The 22,843-nt window shown below is 36.6% G+C and overlaps 1 protein-coding gene across 5 annotated transcripts in view; it reads left to right on the forward strand.

Moving 5' to 3' along the window:
* Window positions 1-22,843, forward strand: part of ERC2 (ELKS/RAB6-interacting/CAST family member 2) — an 845,311-nt gene that overhangs the window by 621,434 nt on the left and 201,034 nt on the right. The gene's annotated exons all lie outside the window — the stretch shown is intronic.

The following is a 22,843-nucleotide window of genomic DNA, read 5'->3' on the forward strand; positions in this document are numbered from 1 at the left end:
TGCCGAAAACACTATACAGCAGGATCCGGTGACTCCCAGAGTGTGTATTCATATAGGCATCCAAGATCTGCTTCATATTTAAAGAGATATGGGACTGTATGTAGTAGATTTTTATTATTGTGTTTTAACAGTTCAAGAGGTCAACTCTATTAAACTCAGTGGAGTAACCCAATGTATTGAGCATTCTCATAGAGTTTTATTGTGATTGGATTAACGCCAAAATACAGATTCTATCACAGTGCTGTAATGCATCACAGATTTACACTGAAACTGAATTGCCTGAATGCAAATGCGTCTGGATTTACCACAGGCTTACCCTGTGATAAACTGCTCTAATTGCTCTGGTAAAGTCCTAAAGCATCATGGTGTATTTTGTACTTCAGATGGAAGCAGATTGGCTCTCCACAACACTTCCACAAGATAGTTTCAAAAGAACTTAAGGGTGTACCACAAACTGATGAAAGCACAGAAATTCCCATGTGACGGAGAAAAGTACCATATGTTTTTCAATAGCTAGGCATAACAGAGCAGCACCTGAACAGCTTTCTTAATCAGCTCCATTGTGCCTAGGAGGCCATATGTTATGCTTCCACCTTAACGATGAATTTCCTTCCTTTTGTCAGTCTGTGTCATAACCTTAATGTTATTTAATGGCTTTTATTTTCAATGTGAATTGTGTTATAACAAAGTCAATTTTTAGTAAAAAAAAAAAAAAAAATTCTAGAAAAACATCTACTTCCCATGTATGACAGGTTAGCCAGCTGCACCCTTTTCTTTTATTGAAGTTTCATCCTTATGTTGTCCTCAGTGCATGTATTTGTCTGTTTGCAATACTTTAGAAAAGTAAATTTCTATATAACTACTAATTAGTTTTTTTTAAAGACATGTAGTTGCACACAAAATATGCTTTCAAAATTTTACATACTATTTGCAAACATAATTAGAAAACAAAACCAAGAAAAAAACAACAGATAATTGTGCAAGCAGATTGATTATGGTAATTTGCATGTACAACTTCACTATTTGCATGTAGAATCATAGAAGAATCATAGAAGATTAGGGTTAGAAGAGACCTCAGAAGGTCATCTAGACCAACCCTCTTCTCAAAGAAGAACCAACCTCAACTAGATCATCCCAGCCAGGGCTTTGTCAAGCCGGGCCATAAAAACCTCTACGGATAGAGATTCCACCACCTCCCTATGTAACCCATTCCAGTCCTTCACCACCCTCCTGGTGAAATAGTTTTTCCTAATATCCAACCCAGACCTCTCCTGCTGCAACTTGAGACCATTGCTCCTTGTTCTGTCATCTCCCACTACTGAGAACAGCCTAGCTCCATCCTCTTTGGAACCCCCCTTCAGGTAGTTGAAGGCTGCTATCAAATCCCCTCTCATTCTCTTCTGAAGACTAAATAAGCCCAGTTCCCTTAGCCTCTTCTCATAATGCATGTGTCCCAACCTCATAATCATTTTTGTTGCCCTCCATTGGACTCTCTCCAATTTGTCCATATCCTTTCTGTAGTGAGGGGTCCAAAACTGGACACAATAGTCCAGATGTGGCCTCACCAGTGCCGAATAGAGGGGAATAATCACTTTTCTCGATCTGCTGGCGATGCTCCTACTAATGCAGCCCAATATTCCGTTAGCCTTCTTGGCAAAAAGGGCACAGTGTTAACTCATATCCAGCTTCTCATCCACTATAATCCCCAGGTCCTTTTATGCAGAACTGCTGTTTAGCCAGTCAGTCCCCAGCCTGTAGGAGTGCATGGGATTCTTCCATGCTAAGTGAAGGACTCTGCACTTGTCCCTGTTGAACCTCATCAGATTTCATTTGGCCCAATCCTCCAATTTGTCTAGGTCACTCTGGACCCTATCCCTACTCTCCAGCGTATCTACATCTCCCTCCAGCTTAATGTTATCTGCGAACTTGCTGAGAGTGCAATCCATCCCATCATCCAGATCATTAATGAAGATGTTGAACCGATCCCTGGGGCACTCCCCTTGATAGCGGCTGCCAACTAAACATTGAGCCATTGATCAGTACCCATTGAGCCAGACAATCTAGACAGCTTTCTATCCACTATAGTCCATACATCCAATCCATACTTTTTTAACTTGCTGGCAAGAATACTAAGGGAGACGATATCAAAAACTTTGCTAACGTCAACATATTTCACAGCCACCGCTTTCCTCATATCCACAGAGCCAGTTACTCATCCTAGAAGGCAATCAGTTTGGTCAGGCATGACTTTCCCTTGGTAAATCCATGCTGGCTGTTCCTGATCACCTTCCTCTCCTTCAAATGCTTAAAAATTGATTCCTTGAAGACCTGCTCTATGATTTTTTCCAGGGACTGAGTTGAGGCTGACTGGTCTGTAGTTCTCCAGCTTCTCCTTCCCTTTTTTAAAGATGGGCACTATTTTTGACCCTTTCGAATCATCTGGGACCTCCCCTGATTGCCATGAGTTTTCAAGATAATGGCCAATGGCTCTGCAGTCACAAAAGCGAACTCCCTCAGAACCCTCAGATGCAGAGCATCCAGCCCCATGGACATGTGGATGTCCAACTTTTCTAAATAGTCCTTAACCTGTTCTTTCACCACTGAGGGCTGCTCACCTCCTCCCCATACGTGTACTGTCAGTCTAATTATGTATGTGAAATAGGTGGGCCTTATGTGCATAACATCCTCTTTAATGTCTGTTCTAATATTTAATTTTAAAATGATTTATTTCAGTTTGTGGGATTATTATTATTATTTATCATCATCCTGGCTAGGAGGAAGAGATTAAAACCCATTAAAATTCTAGCACAGTTACATTAAATAAACAAACAAATAAATAAAGCAACCTTGCTAAAATGGATTCCTGTACACTTTCTGAATTATACCTGCTGTCAGAAATAACTCAGTTTGACTTTCAGATTCCAGTTTTATTTTGCAATTAGAAAAACCTATTATTGTTCGTAGATTGAGTAAATTTGCTTTGGAAACTGTTGAAAGCCAATAGACACTGAACTTGCAAAGTCTATTTTTCCGCACTCACTTGTTAGGTGATAACCATGCTTTAAAATCAAATGATAAAATAAAGGACACATTTTAAAAGAAAGATGTGTGTTGTCTTTTTAAATATCTCTAATATTGGATTATATTTGGATAATATTTTTTGGATAATATTTTTTTTAATTGACAAATTTACTAATTTGCTATGAAAGTGTCTGGCAGTTGACAAAGCAAATCATAAGTGCAGGCTAAACTAAAAGTAAATAAAACAAGGTATAGAATATTTATGTTTAGAGGACTTTATTGGGCTAAATTATGGCTCTTAGAGCCACGTAGTGGGCTGTCTCTCTGACTAGTCAAAGTTACTCCAGTGGTAGTGCAGACCTAATGCTTCCAAGCATACTGGCTCAGCAGCAGGAGTTGCTAGACCTGTACAAAAATGTTCCATTTCCTGTGCTAGGCAGTGAATGAAATGGGAGCTGGCCACACCCCCAACCCACATAGGCATATTCCTTCTGAGTGAAGCAATAGCTTGTCATGTCTCCTTCCACTCGAGAAGCACAACCAACACCCTAAATACTTGAAATAAAGTAAGTGTTTGCATAAACAAATGGAAATGTTACAACACATTGTAAATCTCTGGACTTACATTAATGGAGACACATATTGAGTATCACGATATTATTTTATGCCTGAACTTGTCATAAAATGTGTAATACACACACAGAATCCTGCTGAGATATTCCATATAAAAGACCAGTGAATGTCTGTGTTGCAGAAAATGCATTTGTTTATAACAGGTCTCTCTGTATTGTGTTGTTTTGATAACTGTAGATAGGTTACTTAACTTCCCTGTGTCACAATTTACCCATCTGCAGAAATAGCGATAATAATGTTCACCCATGTGGTGCACTTTGAGATCTTTGGCTGACAGATGCCACCATTTAAATGCAAATAATTATAGATAGTTGTTATAGAGCTGAAACCAAATATTTGTTATGTAGGAGTTTAAATCAAAGTGAAGCACAGTGAAACATCAGCAACTGAACAATTAGGAGCGTTCAGATTGTTTTACATGTGTATACTAATGCTGAACACTTGATAGGCCTCTAAGTTTGTGCGAGGTTTAAAAGAGCTTTCAGAAATAAAAGCAGCAAAGAATCCTGTGGCACCTTATAGACTAACAGACGTTTTGGAGCATGAGCTTTCGTGGGTGAAAGCTCATGCTCCAAAACGTCTGTTAGTCTATAAGGTGCCACAGGATTCTTTGCTGCTTTTACAGATCCAGACTAACACGGCTACCCCTCTGATACTTCAGAAATAAAGTAGGTTTCAGAGTAGCTGCCGTGTTAGTTTGTATCCACAAAAAGAACTGGAGTACTTGTGGCACCTTAGAGACTAACAAATTTATTTCAACATGAGCTTTTGTGAGCTACAGCTCACTTCTTCGGATGCACAGAACGGAACACATAGACAGGAGATATTTATACATACAGAGAACATGAAAAGGTGGAAGTATGCATACCAACAGGAAGCGTCTAATCAATTGAAATGAGCTATCATCAGCAGGAGAAAAAAAACTTTTGAAGTGATAATTAAGATGACCCAGAGAAGGTGTGAGGAGAACTTAACATAGGGAAATAGATTTAGTGTAATGATCCAACCATTCCCAGTCTCTGTTTAGGCTTGAGTTAATTGTATCTAATTTGCATATTAATTTGAGTTCAGCAGTCTCTCTTTGGAGACTAACCACTCACTTGAAGGTGGCAATTTTGCAACAAAAAAACTTCAAAAACGGACTCCAAAGAGAGACTGCTGAACTCTAATTAATATGCACATTAGATACAATTAACTCAGGCCTAAACAGAGACTGGGAATGGTTGGGTTATTACACTAATTAAATCTATTTCCCTATGTTAAGTTCTCCTCACACCTTCTCTGGGTCATCTTAATTATCACTTCAAAAGTTTTTTTTCTCCTGCTGATGATAGCTCATCTCAATTGATTACTCTTCCTGTTGGTATGCATACTTCCACCCTTTCATGTTCTCTGGATGTATAAATATCTCCTGTCTATGCGTTCCATTCTGTGCATCCGAAGAAGTGAGCTGTAGCTCACGAAAGCTCATACAGAAATAAAGTATTAACCCACCACTAGGGCTGTGGTTGACTGATTGTATAATATATTTAATGATCCTAGCAAGTATTCCTTTTGAGTATTCAGAGATAGTTATTGTTAGTGACATTTGTACAATGATGCAATCCTTCGTGAAATAATTAACCTAAGGCCCGTTATTAAAAAAATCTCAAGGGATTTTTTTTTTTAAGAACAGAAGATATTCAATGTTCCTGATTTGTCCTGAACTCAGATGCTATGAGTAAATTTCCCAGTTGTCTCTTTACACTTTTGGGATGTTCAGCCAAAAACATAAGTGGAATTGGCCAAATTGAGAGGTTTTCCAACTCCTTGAGATCATTTTATTCTTCTTCTCCAAACAAGAAATTAGAAACTTTTCCAACATTTTTGAGACTGCAGGTGTACGGGATATTCTGGCCAGAGGCAAAACTGGTGTTTGGCAGTGTTCTCTAACCTATTAGTTCATTGCTTCATATTTCAGCACATGAACATATTGCTGATGGAACAATGTGAGAACCAATCAAGGAACTTGTAATATTGCAACAATGTTAACCGCTAGCAATGTTTTCTCTTTCAAGCAATCCATGGAAGTATTTCTTACTATGAGCTAGAGCTGGTATATGTGCAAATAGCGCTTACAGCAACACCAGAGAAAAATGAAAATGGAAGAAATATATTGCATTACACAGCTTAAATGCATAAAAAATAGTGTTAATGTGACATTAAGGGGGTGAAATCAAGAACTCAAGTCAGGAAATTCCATAAATTAGGGTTTTTCTTACACAATTCATTCAGCTATATTGCATACATCCTGTATAATTTATTATATGTATTAGAAATATAAATAGTAATAGTATATTTATATTTAACAAGGAAAACAGGAATAGTAAATGCTACATATGTGTGATGTGACCAAGTTAGTATTGCAGCTCAAAACATAATCTTTTGGAATTTCAGACTACTGGGTTGTGCATTTTGCAACTTTGATGGTAAATTAATGCTACTTTATTGGATTTAATTTTCCTAATTTTTAGGGAATGAGGGGACAAAATATCTTGTGTTCCTTTCTTACATCCTCTGCAGAGATCACCGGCTGAAATCTTGTCTTTATTACTTTCAAGCAGAATGCACTTTTGTGTACTCGCTTTAAAATCTGGCCCTTAATGACTTTTTTGCCTCAGTTTCCTCATCAGTCAAATGGAGACAGCAAGATTTAATTATGTCACAGAGTTGTTGATAAATTAAATTCAGGTGTGTAAAGTTCTTTAAGTTCCTCAGGTGGAAGATGTTTTAGAAATGAAAAGTATTACTACTACTATTATCATCATCCCAGATCTTTAGTAGAGAAGGTCTTGGCAGACTGCTGGACCCTATTCTCCATCATTTTTCATCAGGGGCTTGCAAGGAAATGCATATATAGGCTATAATCTTTAATTTCTTTTGAAAGTGATGTAATTCTTATTTTAAAGTGGTTGAAATTTTTGTGAACGATGGCCAGCTTTTCCTTGCCTCAACTAAACATATTTCCTGAAAGAAACTGACTCTTTTTTCAGTATTTTTCTCACAAAAAAGTTTAAATAACATTAGTTATGACACAAACTAACAAAATCAAAGACATTTAGCAATACCCTGGGGCGAATGTTCAGAGCAGTGTATGGTGTGTGGATTTAACCAACCAACAACTTCACTGGGAGTTATATTGTCCAATTCTACTCTCACCAAAGTCAGTGGAAGTTTGGCTGCTGACTCCATTCTGTTGGGACAGGAGGGGTTTCCAAGTGAACTGGTATTCTTGGTCATAATTATATACACATCTGAGACCTTTGTAATGCCAATGTTGAAAGTTAAGGATCAAGGTCCATATTTGCAGCCAGCCTCCCAAGTTGCAGGCATATCTGTTCACTGTGCTAGAAAACAAGAAAATGTGGAAATCAGTATTTGCATTATTTACTCTAACATCTCTAGTCTTTGTCATAGTTGCAGTATCTTATATTATGAAAACCTCAAGATGTGTATTACTAAGTGAAGCAACTACTTGATGTTATTGCTGTAACCTTTATTCTCCCTTCCACTTGTGTTTGTTACTATCTTTCATAATAATGGCCTTAATTCAGCAGTCTTTAAGCCTTTAAGCACATGAGTACTCCCACAAACTTACTTTCTAATATTTTTTATTTTTCTCAGTCATGAAGTTTACTTGTCACTAATGTTATTCACATTCCAGTGTGCACTATATTTTACTTTGTTTTATTATGATAGGCTTGTTTTAAATGATGTGCAAATCTTTGTAATATATTAGTCCATCATGTAAATCAATCCTAGAATGCCAGTTCATGGTTAGATCATGTTTCCTGGTAATGCTCGTTACTCCAGAAGAGGTTTTTAGGGACAGGGCTGTGTTGATAGAATATAATGCTGCATCTACTCAAAAGATGTACCAAGGACTAGCCCTCCTCACAATCTCCCCAGCACCTTTGGAAGTTTTATGTTTTAAAAGGCATAATAGCTCCAGATGCACCTGCTTGGGTGTTGTACCTCTCCCTCTTCTGTTCCACGTAGGCTCAGGAGTCATAACTGAGCCTTTTTACCAAATGTTCCACTGAGATGAAGAAAAGCTTTTTTTTTCTCTTTTTTTTTCTTGCCTGTCATATAAACTGTGATGGGTGAGCCGTGTAGGAATCGTGGACCTGGTATGCAAGCCAACACACACTGTTTCTAGGCAGTTCTCCTTTAAAACGGATCACCACCTACTTCTCAGCATTGTCCTTACGGAGGGTCCTAAATTCTTGATGAGCCATATAGATGTCTAAGAGACTCTCTTTCATTGATGATCTTCTCAGTTCAAACTTGTGCTATAACTTCTGTAAAGCCACAGAAGCCGCAATTAACTTTGTTCAAGCAAGTATTTCAAAGTAAATTGAGGTTTAACGTATGGTTCTCTGGGCTTGCCAAAAGGCTGCTGTTTAGGCAGTCGACTGAAACTGAGGAGATGTAGCTTTTGGTTTGGTTGGAAGGATTGGGAAAGGATGTTGCAAGTCCCAAGTCTTACCATTTTTGCCCTGAAAATGGAAAACATTTGCATTATATTAAAAAAAATCATGAATCTCCATTAAAATATATTTTTCTCCACAAGGCATTTATGAAGTATAAATGGAGAAATTAATTCAGGTCTATTATCAAGTTTTCAACTATGATAAAGCTTAATGAAGGCAGGCTGTACTTTAGTAGTGTCTATTTGATCTTATACACAGAACTGATTACTAGTAATTCCAAGTACATTGTAAATTAATAGGTCTCAAATTTAGCTACCCCTATTATACATTTAGTTTTTAAATGTTCCCGTGATATTGGACCAAACTATCACATCTGCAAAAAAAACTGGTAATAGATAGAGTGCCTTAACAAAAAAGCCAAGCACAGTGTTGTGATGTCTCTTTGCTCTCTCTCTGCTACCCATCTCTATTCTAATAAGCCCACAATGGGTTGAAATTGACATTTCCTTTCTCAATTGTTTCTTGCCTACTAAGGAAAAAATCCAGTACTTTCCACTTGAGTTGTATACTTTACATGGTGCAAGTAGGAGAGCTGAACCCAAAAACAAAACAGCAAAAATCAAATGTATCGTACAGATTTTACAAGCCATGGAAAGACAATTGGTACTGTTAGCCATATAGATGCAGCATTAAAGGTCTTGGTTTGCTACTGTAGCTTCCGATTCATGTCTGTTTTTAAATGATTATTGTGGAGAATTATCCTTTTAATGAGCTATTTCCTGTCATTGTAAAATATCAAAAAGAGACCTACCGTCTTATATTGCTAGTCTGCTTTTAGTAGGGCCTGGCCTGAAGTGTCCACAGGCAGCTTCTATTCCAGAGCTTTAATTATGCTTTTTAACCTACTTCTTTGTGTCTGTGTTCTTACATACCTCTTTGTAATTACCAAGTTTAGTAGTGGGACTCAGACAAATACTTTTAGCATGACTTTAACCTATACATTACTGACTATGCTGTATTATTACAAGATATTTCCTGTGCTTTGAATCATGCTGTTAATTCACGGAACTTGAGAAGGTTTAGAAGATGCAAGCTTCAAATGTAGTGAACCACAACAGAAAAATCAAATGGACCCATGTTCAGATCAAAATAACTTTATTCAATCACAAGTGTCATGAAAGTTGAAATTTGGCCTCAGTACTTCAGATAAGTATTTGCCTGGCACTTGAAATCACAGTCTGTCTCAGTCTGCCAAGTTTCTAATATCCCAGCTGGTGTTTGTGACAGGACTATTACCCTTCAGCATTTAAAAGAGAGAGACTTATTAGGCTTTCTGTCTTGTCTCAGGATAAGTCAGTCACATTTTGGCATATTGCATGGCGACAGGTGTCACAGCTGTTAATATCAGTTAAATAGTATTTTATGCAAAGCTTGTCTGCCACTGTTCAGTTATTTAAATGATCAAATCAAAGTCTCTGACAGAGGGCAGAGGAAGAGAGGAAACCAGTCTCACCTACTTTCCAATCATCATTTCTAGCGATCTTGAATGGTAAGATTGTGCCTAACCTGCTTTCAGGTGGTTAGGCAGACAGACTGCTTTGCTGGAAGGTTTATTTATGCCATCCAGGCCTCTTTTGGCTCATGCCATGTACTTCCCCTAGGATCCTTTCTGCTTCACATACTTACTCTTTGATCTCTACCCCATGACGTCTTGGTTTAGCTTTCAAATTAGCAGTTAACTTAAAAAAAAAATCTGCGAGCTGTTCCATCACTTTTAAAACAGCTAATTATTGTGGTCTCATTCTGCTTATATTTCCTAGAATTTTTCTTGCATGATAAATTGTACTTCCATTTCTGGTACATAATCTGTCAACATTTTTCTCTCCTAAAATATTACTACACAGTTAATCAGGGATCTAATTTGGATCTCATTTGCAGCTGTGTGAGACCTTGGATGAAGGTTGGCCTTTAAGAGAACTAAGGTATTCCTCACAATTACTCCTTACTCCTATTGTCAGGCACTTTGGACCTTGATGACAGAAATTTCTGCTCAAGAACACATCCTCCAATGATTGGATCTACTAGGCTGACCAGATAGCAAATGTGAAAAATCGGGATAGGGGTATGGGGTAATAGGTACCTATATAAGAAAAAGTCCCAAATATCGGGACTGCCCCTATAAAATTGGGATATCTGGTCACCTTACACTCTACTAAGTTTTCTACCAATTGTCCGTGTTAGTAGATATCATGCAGGCTCTGTTTAATATAGACTGGGATATAGATGGAAGGAAAAGAACACAGAATTTGTCTGTTCCCATAGACCAAAAGTACTATGGATTCCTACACTTTACCTTGGTAAAAGAGCATTTCTAATTTTTATATCCATGCTCAGAATACTTTGCCAACTGCAGTCAAAGTTAATTGTTTCTCAAGTCACTACACAGGAATTGGAAGTAGAAGGATAGCCAAACCTGCATCTATCTTGACCAGCACACTTCTCATCAGAAATCATCTATTGTTTGAGTAAGCGAAACAGCACCCTTATTATTCAGTCTGGAGTTAGAACTCTGAAAACAAAAAAACCTCTCAAATTTTTATACCTGCAGTGCTTTATGCTATATTCCAAGATTTAAAAACTATGTTAAAATGCAGTTAAGGTTGAGGGTACATATCAGTGACTTAAAGCTAAGAAAACATTACAGAGATGTTATAATTATCCCAAACCATTAATTACAAACCCAGGAAATTCAGACGCATTTAAAAAAAATCCAGATATGTTAAAGTGTGGAAATACACAGTTAAGTCACCCAGACAAACTTAACTCTGCCCTGTTGTGATGCCATCCAATAACCATAAGATCATGATTAAGGCATTTTAGCATTTGTGATCCCAGACTAAATAAAACTGATTTTCAAAGATGTTTAAATATTCCCTCCCATAATAATTACAGCATCCCTGACATCTTCTATTTGTCCTTCTACTGTTGAGCTGTATTCACTACGTTATCTTCATCTTAACATAGCTTTAATCTTGGAATTTTCTTCTTTTAAAAAAAATATTAAAAATATAATACATGAGCAATAAATAAGAAACCCAGAGAATAATACTTCTAATTATATCAAGATACGTAGTATGAGCCTTACATCTTATATAGAGACCAGCAAGCTCTACAGGAGAGTGGGGGATCGTAGTCCCTGCAGCTCAATGTCTCTGAAATATAGTGGCTTCCTTTATATTATTGTCTCAGTTTTCCTGACACATCTGCCTCAGTGTGCCATTGAGGGCCTTTCAAGCACTGATATCCAAGTAAATATACATCTACAGAACCTTGAAAGAACAGTGACAAATGGACCAAATAAACTACCAGTGAGAAGTCTTGACATGTGACCAGTCCATCTCATTACAACCCTATAGAATTGTTGCATGTAAATTAGCTACAGATGAAGGAGGGTGATTGGTTGAATTACTTCGGTTACAATGGCACCACTTGAGTTATGTGAGGTGACCTGAGGTCTGTAACCTGTATAACAGTTAAATAGAACAATAATTAACAATAAACATTAATAAGTTGGCTGTATTTAAATATATAGTTGTAATTAAGCTAATACATAAGATTGGAATGAATGTTAATTATATGGAGATTTGAAGGGTCTCTGTCATTTGGGAGAAAGGAAAGACTGACAGATGCTACATTTCATAAAAGACCCTTTTAAAAAATGTTTAAGTTATAAACTGTTAGTAGATTTGCTTGTAAATTCTCAGAAAATTCAGTTTATACTCAAAGAGTAGGTGCTGTAACTTTGGGGAGGACACACTTTATTGTTCATATATAGAAAAGAGGTTGGATCCCTGATTTAATTACTAGCACTTCTGTAATAAGTAGATAAAAGTATGAGGGAACTGTAAAGATGTTTACCATGTCAGTAAAGGTACTATATAGGTTATCTCCCCTAAATGTCAGTTCTTCGTCCTTTTGAATTTCATGATGCCTTTCACAGATCTGTGTCGAGATTTTTAAAGCTAACTAGAAGATTTGGACACGTATCACTCATTAATTTCCATCGCCTTTTTTTATTTCCAAATCTCCTAACCTTGCAAATCTCAATCCTGGTGTTTTGGGGCTAGTGTTCATTTTTGGCTCCTGTGAAAAATTTTCTTAGTGGAATTCAGTTGCTTGATTCCATGGATATCATAATATTCATAGCCCATACCATTAGGCAATCCTTTCTCTTGACAAGGGAGGAATTGCCATGTTCAGTTCAAGAAAGTCCCTTTGGCTGAGTTATTTTCTGAAGGGGTACTGCTGATGGCATTTTAGGGATTAAGGTTTTATTCTGAGTCATCTGTTGATCCAAGGAGTATGTTGTTATAAACAGGAAAAAAATCAACAGTTTAGAATTGAAAGATGTCTCAAAAGAATTTTCATAGCTTTTCAAGGATATCTGTGTTGCTTTAGCCAAGGTGCATTCACAGTCAATGAATCTACACTCAAATAATCCATAACTACAATTGGAAGGTTGAACAAAAAAATTACCAAAGCCACAAGACTCAGCTTAACTCATGCAGAAGGGATCCTGCTTAAGTGTCATATCTAGCTGGTAAATTGAACCTAGTATTTGATCGTCTCAGTGACAGAGCACTTATCTGGGGAGACGGAGCTCTCTAATCTGTGATAATATATTCAAAATTAAATGGTTCGGGATCTGAAGATAAATGGCAGTTAGGTTGAACATGTTTGCAGGGCTTATCAACTGAAGTTTGAAGTTACCAATTCCAGAAACTCACAAGACTAAATGGTGAGCAAGCAGCAAAGTGAAACAAATAAAAAACAAATAAACTTGCCAAAAAGTAAAATAAAAATAAGAATTTGGACTTCTGTTTTGCGAAATGTTTGGAAGCTTAGTCTCTGCAGAAACCATTTTAAATGCCTGCTATTGTCACTTCACTAAGCTTTAGAAGTCACCATAATGTTCATTTAAAAAGTCATAACTATATCACACAGTATTTTCATAGTTTTAATTCAGGAGTAATGGACATTTATATTCAGTCTACATGTTGGAGCACAGTCTGGATTCCTTAGCTTATAAATACATACTGTTTCATAGGCTTCTTCATTTCATGCAAACTGTTAAAATCCTTGAAGAGATTGTCAGTTGACAAGTAAGATAAATTGATTTAGTGGACTTTACAAGTGTTTAAAGCTAAGTAAAGTGTGTATTGTCCAGTATTTAATTAAATGTAACTTTGTCAGGCTACAAATCAGTTACAGCAGTATCTTCCAATAGGCAGTTAAGGTTTTCTGTGTCTTGCACAAAGCATTTGAGGTTCTTCACTTGTCTGCAGTTGATAGCAGTTTACAGTGTTTGTGTAAAAATGCTGTTCTAAGACAAAATACTTGATTTTACTTGGAGATGACGCGTTGGATTTAATTGACTTGTTTAGGAAAACTTTTTAATGGTTATCCAACCAAATTTAGTCCTGGAGTTCTCAGTGCAAGTACTACTGAAAAAGCAATTGGTGTTGCATTTACATACACTAGGTCTAAACTGGTCCCATTGATCTATACAAATTCTGGAAATATTTTGATTCTTTATTTGAGCTATGTACTGTTAAGTATCTTGTTTCAGTTCTTATATAGGGGATTTCAAAGCTCAATGAGATGTCACTTGTTTTCCAAAATGAATTTCTTAAATAAAAAGGACTAAATTACTAATAATAAATCAATAAGAATAATACTGTGCACTTTTATAGCACTTGTCATGTAAAGTTCTCAAAGTACTTCATGAAAATATCAGGATCCCTGTCTGTATTAGCATCCACAGAACAAAGATTTTGTAACTTGCCCAAAGTCACACAAGTCCGTCGGAACTAGAATGCGTGTATCGAGATTTCCAACTCCTTGTTTTAATTGTCAGCCTGCAATGTAGCAGTAGACTTTACATCTATCTCCTCACCACTTTACATAAAGGAAATAAGCTATAGTAGGGGAATATTCTGAAAATATTTCAAATTCCATTTGGTGAGGAGAGATGGGGGAGAAAATCCAAAGGTAAGTAATAGCTATTGAACTATATTATCTCTATATATCCCTTAGCAACAAATCTTGCTATTTTTTTCTTCATTTAAACCACACTTGTGAGGGTTTTATTGTTAACTTGATCCAGATGACTGATGAAAGCATAGTTCCCTATTGCTACTTTGCTAAAATATTTTTTTAAAGACAGTTTTAATATTACAGTTTTACAGCTACAGATTGCTGTTAAGCTATTGAGTCTATTACCAGTCAATCAAAGACTTTCATTTCGTTTCAGTAGATCCTTGCTTAAATGCCACTGAATCTTGGGAGGACATGAAATATCTGTCAGTTTTCCTTTAGAGGCTACTCATAAATTCTTTAGTAAATGGGTGAAATTTCAGTTACCCCCACCATGTGTGACTTTGGAAACTCAGCAAATAGCAATGTTGAATGATCAAAGATAATTGCTTCAAGCCTTAAAGATTATTATACTTATGTATCTTGATGTTAGCTGCTTTTAATTTCTCTTTCATTCATTTATTACATAACCATATCACAGAAGGGATGCACTCACCACTGTATTTACTCAATAAATAATTAACTTCGTAAGAGTAAACTGTTTTGCCAAGTTTATATTGTTCAGGCTAAAACTAGTTATCTTTATAGGAGATACATTTAATTAATATATTGCATTTTGTATGTTCAGGCTTTTCATCTATTTTCATTATAAATATAAATACTCTAAACAATACCATAATAAGAAAATATTCAATTGTATAAAGCTAGTGTGAGTAATATCAGTAGGTAACACTTTTAACATAAGAAAATAGAATTAATATAAGTAAATGATTTGATGTGGATAGTATAGGATCAGCAATACACTATGCAATGAAAATGTAACAATAATTATGTTTTGCACTTCTATAGCACCTTGTTCTGGGGTGCAAGTCTACTGAGAAGCTGAAACTAGCATCGGATGCTGCTGCCCACTTTGTGAGTCTTACTTGGAGCCAAAGGCACCATTGGGTTTCCAGATAGGATATATGGTGGTGTTTTTCATCTGTAAAGCCCTAATTGGCATGGGTTCTGGCTACTTGAAAGATTCTCTCTTTCCCTGTGCCACACTGCTACAGGTGTGGTAAGTGGAGATGTTGATACTGGAGCTACTTCAGAATAAAAGAGAGGTAGTGGTCAAAAGGGCAGTCTACATTCTCGCCTCTCAACTTTGGAATTTATTCCCTCACTCTTGATTGAAAACAATGCAAATATATTGATCTTCAGGGAAAATTGTAAGGCTCATCTATTTTCTTAGTCTTCTGGAGAGGGTGCGATTATAACAGGTGGGGTGGGATAAGGCCCAAGGTGGAATGGTGTATTGGCTTATTTGTTATTTTATTATTATTAACTATGTCTAAGAAGCAAGGCTTATTGTGTTCCTTTCTTTGTTGCCATAATATCACATATAATTTTAAATGAAGCTGCACATTTAGAAATTTAGATCAATCCTTTTTTGTTTTAGAATTTGAAGATATAATATACATTACTAAAATGATACCTAGATATCCAGGATTTTGCATTTGAGAAAACACTCTCTTGGAGTTGTCATAGATTTAATGGTCAGAAGGGACCATTATCCTCATCTAGTCTGAACTATGGAATAGCACACACCAAAGAACCTCACCCAGTAATTTTTGCAATAAACCCATAACTTCTGTTTGAGCTATTGTTTATCTTCTAAAAAGATATCCAGTCTTGACTTAAAGACTGCATGTGTTGGACTAGTTTTTTATTTGTGGAATTATAGAATAAAGTGGGAGTTAGTAAAATGAAGATAGGACAATATTTGATACTGTGGCATCATTTACAAAATATATAGAGCAAGTATGTAAAGATATATTAGACACAAAACATACTAGCTTTTGGCTACTGGAATAATTGGCAGTTGTAATTGTGTGTTAAGACCCTATCCTGCTCTATTTAAAACAGTTTGAGAGGAAAATTTAAATATTACATATTCAAAAACTGGCCTTTAATAGCTATGAAATAATAGTTACAAAGCCACAAGTGGTGCAGACTTGAAGTTGACACATTTTAAACACCCACATAGATTGTACTGAACTATACATGTTCTAAGATTAAGATACTCCAATTTTTTAAACTAAAACTGCAGATTCTGATGTATTATGGTGTCACAAGCTAAATAGAAAACATTTAGCAATCACTTGGATGGGAAATCTTCAAGTAAATTTTAGATGCTGCAGGATGTGATGGTACTGCCAAGTCAGTAGGTGGCACTCTTCCCTCTAAGTCAGTACTTAACCAATGTTCCAGCATGTTGTCTTGGGACACTGTGCTGTTGGAGGTGCTGTCTTTCAGCTAAACCTAGGCCCTAAACACATGTGGAAAAATCCAGTAGTATTTTTTGCAAGTGTAGGTATGAAGCCCTGAGGTATCTGCATAAATTGCAATCTGATTAATGAATTTCTTTGTGGAATAAAAATATACCTGACATTTCAAAGCTTACCAAACATTAAAAGAGTTTGCAAGTGAAACAGCCAGCAGTAACATATAGAATATTATGCAACAAAGAGTTCTGTGGCACCTTATAGACTAACAGATTATTGGAGCATAAGCTTTCATGGTGAATACCCACTTCGTCAGATGCAAGGGGTACAGAGTATTGTGCTTTTTAGAAATGGCTGGAAAAGATTGTTATATCCCTCTACTATATTTCCTGACTGTTTACTTTTTCCCAAAAAGGACTTCTATTTATAAAATGTTTTAAAGATCCAAAAAGATCTCATTCTTAAATTGTAAGAAATATCCTAAGGAAAATAGAGTTTAGTACAGAAGCACTGTATTTTTTAATGGTAGCTCAAGTGAAACAAAAATTTATTCTTAAAGTGTTCATATTAACTTATTACTGCAGAGAACTAACCAACCAAAACATATTTTACCAGAATTTGGTGCCATTTTTAAGAGGCCAGTTAAAAGCAAGGTTTTTTAAAAAAGGTTTAGGGTGTCTGATCAAAACATGATTTTTTTCATCTCTGTTTCACACTTCTTACTACTTTGCTCCCAGTGTAGACAAATTAAAGGAAACTCTCTTTAGCATTCACAGTTGCTTTGTGCATATTTTTACTGCAATACGGCATTCACAAAAAAGAAACATTAGAAGTGGTTTATTTATATTTCAGCACCAAATTAGAAAGATTACATCATTCATTTACAGTTCTTATCCCAGGACACTTCTAATCCCCAGCACCTCATTACAGGAGACACTTTTAGGATTGCATATATCATCTTGTTTAGCTTTTGCATTCTTTTATGGGATACAGTTGAAAGGTAGGAAATTTAAGGCTGTTCATTGATAAGAAAATAAACTAATAAAATCTTAGGAGCTTCCCCAAAGGGGAAAGATATTACAGTGTTTACAGTAACTGGGTTATTATTTGTCCATTTGTTCTCCAACTTTTTCACCCTCATGAAAAAGGCCTGCCTTCTTGAGTATAAATGCAAATAATCTACCAATAATTCAGAGAGAGTTGATCCTCTGGTAAAATTAGAAGAAACTCCTGCATAAGTACACACAGTCATATGCTTCTCTCCCCTTATCCAGTGTGGAGGAAGTGGAATGGCCCTAATTGTACAGAAAACATTCAGTGCTATGCTGATGAGAAAGATACTGACACACAATCTCTTCCCCTCTTCTTATTAAGTTTAGAACATAAACAAATGAGCGCACAGCTACAGGTCAGCACAAACTCTTTCTATATTCTGTTTCTAGTAAACACACAGATTTAAGATACCTGCAGCCATTCCAAGTTATTAAATGATTCCGGACATATAATGAAAATACATATAATCTTTTCCTTCCATGTATTAGGAATGTTCTATTACACTGTTGTTAAGCAGAAAATGAGAGTACACTACTGCAAATCCTTTCTTAGCACAGGATAATGATTGAGAGGTGCCAACTCACAATGAATGTTTTGTGGTGCACTGGAAGTAGAATGTTGATAGGGAAAATAGAGGTCTAAAAAGAATCAGGTGCCAGTATGGAATAAGCAGGTATGACAATATTTTCTGACACCAATGATGGAGATAGTTTTAGGATGGAAAAGTTCTGTCACAAATGTATCTCACCCACCTGTCTTAACAGTGCTGAACTTTTGACTTCATCATCCGAGAAAGCCTGCTCAATATGTCTCTGCTATGTGAATTTGTTTTACATGTCCATTGTGTATGCTTTATAGCGGGAACCATCTAACACTTGTAGCACAGGTATAATCTAGAGCTGCTTGTCTTGGTTTAAAATGTCAGCTGTTCACTCTCCTTTCTCTACCTGTTGTCTAGTGCCTACATTGTTATCCTTGTTGACTGACACACACACACACAAAAAAATTGTGTGTGTGTGTGTGTCAGTCAACCTCTCTGCAGCTTTTACACACCTTACAAGGGGGCTCGGGTGAGTATCAGGCGTGGAGCACCATCTAATATCAGTATGGCACCTGTGCAACTCATGCTGCCATTGCTTCAGATACAGAGAAGGCCCAAAGATAAAAGACTGGAACCCATTTCCATTATTTAGCAGGAAGTCTAATCCAAATGCAAGAGCAGTTGTAAATGAAGACCCTCTACAGGCCTTAGACCACTGTCGTATTTAGAGGTTTCCTTTCCTGTACCTCTTCCCCTTGAAACAAGAGTCTGGATGTAGGTTCATTTATTGCAGTAATTAACTTAAAGATGCAACAAATATCAAGGATATGTTTTTAATTAGTATTTTGTTCAATTTCAGTTTTTAGGTATTTATTTTAGTGCACAAAGGAGGGGCAAAAGACAGAATTATTTGTACTCCCATTTCTGACATTCACAGAAGCTTCACCACAAAACCTGTCTAAATTTTGGGTACCGCTGGGCCACTCCATAGATTTTTCTTTGAGATAAGTTTGCTGGTAGTAGCTTCCACATTTTCCACCTTCATAAGTGCTCTGTTCTTTGTAGCCTTGAGTGGCTGCTCTTGTGAAGCCAGTGGGTGCATGTTCAACTGTCGCTCCCTTTTGCCACCCTCCATTACTTCATATTTTCTCCTAAACAACAGGCCACCTCACTCTTCCTCCATCTCACCTGCTCCCTTTGCATTACTTATACTGATTTTCAGTAGAGCTGATCAAACATTTTCCAGTGGAATGTTTTTGATCTAAAAATACTGATTTGTTGAAGTCAAAACATTCTGTGAAAACATGTTGATTTCAACATTTCATGTTGAAAATTTTATTTTATGGGGTTTTTATTATTTTTATTTTTTATGTTATACAATTTTTATATTTATAAAATGAATTTAAAATATAAAATAAAATAAAAATACAAAATAAAATATTAACATTTTAAAAGTCAAAATTAAAACAAAATGTTTTGATTGATCCAAAACAAAATTTTGCATAAAAAAATTCTTATGGGGAATTTCTGCATTTGACATTTGTTCTATTCACTACAAAACCAATTTAGAAATCACAGTTTCCCACAAAATTGAAACTTTGATTCCCAACCAGCTCTGGTATTCAGTCATTTTTGCTGTTCATTCTTCCACTGTTTTAAAAGGAAATGGAAGATCATCTCTTTTGAAACAAAATGGAAAATATGGCTTTGTCAGGGACTTAGCATGTAGCAATGTATTTGATTACAAGGATGGGGCATTGTTCCAATTACTCTTCCACCTGTCCTTTGGAGGAATTAATTATGTGAAACACTGAGATGATCCTTTTTTGAACATTTTGTTGCTCCTGAAATACTATAAAAATATTGATAGTGGCTAAATATTTGCCAAGTGTTTTCCAATAGATATTATGCATCATACCTCTGGCTGCTCCTGGACTGCCTGTGGATGTTTTGTGGTATTTCACTTGAGGTAACAGAGTTCATCTACAGGGAGACCTATCTCCTCTCCCCCTCATCACAACCCAGTGGACACAATCCTACTGGGGAGCTCTGCTGTAGTATATGTTTTTATAGTAAGTGCAAGTATGACATCTCTTTTTTCAATGATCCCTATAATTCACAATGTCCCCATACTGTGCCTTTCTACAGCAAAATAGTTATTTATTTTACAAATTTCTTGCTTTTCTAGCTTAAAAAATTGCAAAATTTGGTGAATTTAATGGCATTAATTTTCATATTTAAGAATGAAATGTTTCCAAACAAAAAGAAGAGGAGTACTTGTGGCACCTTAGAGACTAACAAATTTATTTGAGCATAAGCTTTGTGGGCTACAGCCCACTTCATCAAATGCAATACAGTTGGAAGATATAGATATATATACACACACAGAGAACATGAAGCAATGGATGTTACCATACATACTCTAATGAGAGTGATCAGTTAAGGTGAGCTATTACCAACAGGAGAGAAAAAAACTTTTTGTAGTGGTAATCAAAATGGTCCATTTGCAGCAGTTGACAAGAAGTTGTGAGGAACAGTGTGTGTGGGGAAATAAACATGGGGAAATAATTTTACTTTGTGTAATGACCCATCCACGCCCAGTCTTTATTCAAGCCTAATTTAATGGTGTTCATTTTGCAAATTAATTCCAATTCAACAGTCTCTCATTGGAGTCTGTTTTTAAAGTTCTTTTGTTGTAATATTGTGACTTTTAGGTCTGTAATTGAATGACCAGGGAGATTGAAGTGTTCTCCAACTGGTTTTTGAATGTTATAATTCTTGACGTCTGATTTGTGTCCATTTGTTCTTTTATGTAGAGACTGTCCGGTTTGGCCAATGTACATGGCAGAAGGCCATTGCTGGCACATAATGGTGTATCACATTGGTAGATGTGCAGGTCAATGAGCCTCTGATAGTGTGGTTCATGTGATTAGGTCCTATGATGGTGTCCCTGAATAGATATGTGGACAGAGTTGGCAATGTGCTTTGTTGCAAGGATGGTTCTTGGGTTAGTGTTTTTGTTGTGTGGTCTGTGGTTGCTTCAGGTCTGTAAGCAAGGACTGGTCTGTCTCCCAAGATCTGGGAGAGTAATGGATCTTCCTTCAGGATAGGTTGTAGATCCTTGATGATGCACTGGAGAGGTTTTAGTTGGAGGCTGAAGGTAACGGCTAGTGGCGTTCTGTTATTTTCTTTGTCGGGTCTGTCCTGTAGTAGGTGACTTCTGGGTACTCTTCTGGCTCTGTCAATCTGTTTCTTCATTTCAGAAGGTGAATATTGTAGTTGTAAGAACACTTGATAGAGATCTTGTAGGTGTTTGTCTCTGTCTGAGGGATTGGAGCAAATGCAATTGTATTGTAGAGCTTGGCTGTAGACAACGGATCATGTGGTGTGGTCTGGATGAAAGCTGGAAGCATGTGGGTAAGTACAGTGGTCAGTAAGTTTCCTGTATAGGGTGGCGTTTATGTGACCATCACTTATTAGCACTGTAGTGTCCAAGAAGTGGATCTCTTCTGTGGATTGGTCCAGGCTGAGGTTGATGGTGGGGTGGAAATTATTGAAATCATAGTGGAATTCCTCAAGGAATTCTTTTCCATGGGTCCAGATGATGAAAATGTCATCAGTGTAGCACAAGTAGAGCAGGGGCATTAGGGGATGAGAGCCGAGGAAATGTTGTTCTAAGTCAGCCATAAAAATGTTGTCATACTGTGGGACCATGCATGTACCCATAGCAGTGCCACTGATTTGAAGGTATATATTGCCCCCAAATGTGCAATAGTTATGGGTGAGAACAAAGACACAAAGTTCTGCCACCAGGTTTGCCATGACATTATTGGAGATACTGTTCCTGATAGCTTGTAGTCCATCTTTGTGTGGAATGTTGGTGTAGAGAGCTTCTACATCCATAGTGGCTAGGATGGTGTTTTCAGGAAGATCACCAATGGATTGTAGTTTCCTCAGGAAGTCAGTGGTGTCTCAAAGACAGCTAGGAGTGCTGGTAGTGTAGGGCCTGAGGAGGGAGTCTACATAACCAGACAGTCCTGCTGCCAGGGTTCCAAACAGTATTTCAACTCAAGTTTGTATTAGATTGTTTAATACTAAAACTACATGGGTGCAGATTCCTATTATACTATTCTGACATCTAAATTATATTAATTGCACCCTCATCTAATTGCTCCAACAAACTCTGGGTAAGGACTTTGAAAACAACTGAATTTTGTTCATGGGTTTGTCAGGTGCAGGTAGGTAATCTTTTGGTTCTAGCCCACAAAAGCTTATGCCCAAATAAATTTGTTAGTCTCTAAGGTGCCACAAGGACTCTTTGTTGTTTTTTCTTGATTACAACGTATCAAGCATCGCTGAAATTATTTTAAATAATGACTACTGACAGTAGTATGTATTCTGTTCAGTTATAAGTGTTTGCATGATGGGGAAATTACATAATACAAATATTTTAGAGTGACCCAGCAAGGTCTGGATTGCTGAGCTCTGAGTGTCACATGATATGAAAAAAATGTAATAGCGATCATAGGCAGTGTCTTATTTATTACCACTTGGCGGCGACTATATTTTATTACCTCTAGAAGTCAATAACTGAAATGTCAAATCTTTTCAGTTGTTTTCGTAACCTGAATCTGGTTAAAACTTATTCTCACTGATTAACATGCTGTGCCTGTATGTGTATTATACAGTCTTCAGATTCTTATGCCTGATTGTTTTAACAGCCTGATCCTGGTAAAAGAAACAACTTCACAATTAAACCC

The sequence above is a fragment of the Gopherus flavomarginatus genome, chromosome 6 (genome assembly GCF_025201925.1).
Source record: "Gopherus flavomarginatus isolate rGopFla2 chromosome 6, rGopFla2.mat.asm, whole genome shotgun sequence".
Taxonomy (NCBI): domain Eukaryota; kingdom Metazoa; phylum Chordata; order Testudines; family Testudinidae; genus Gopherus; species Gopherus flavomarginatus.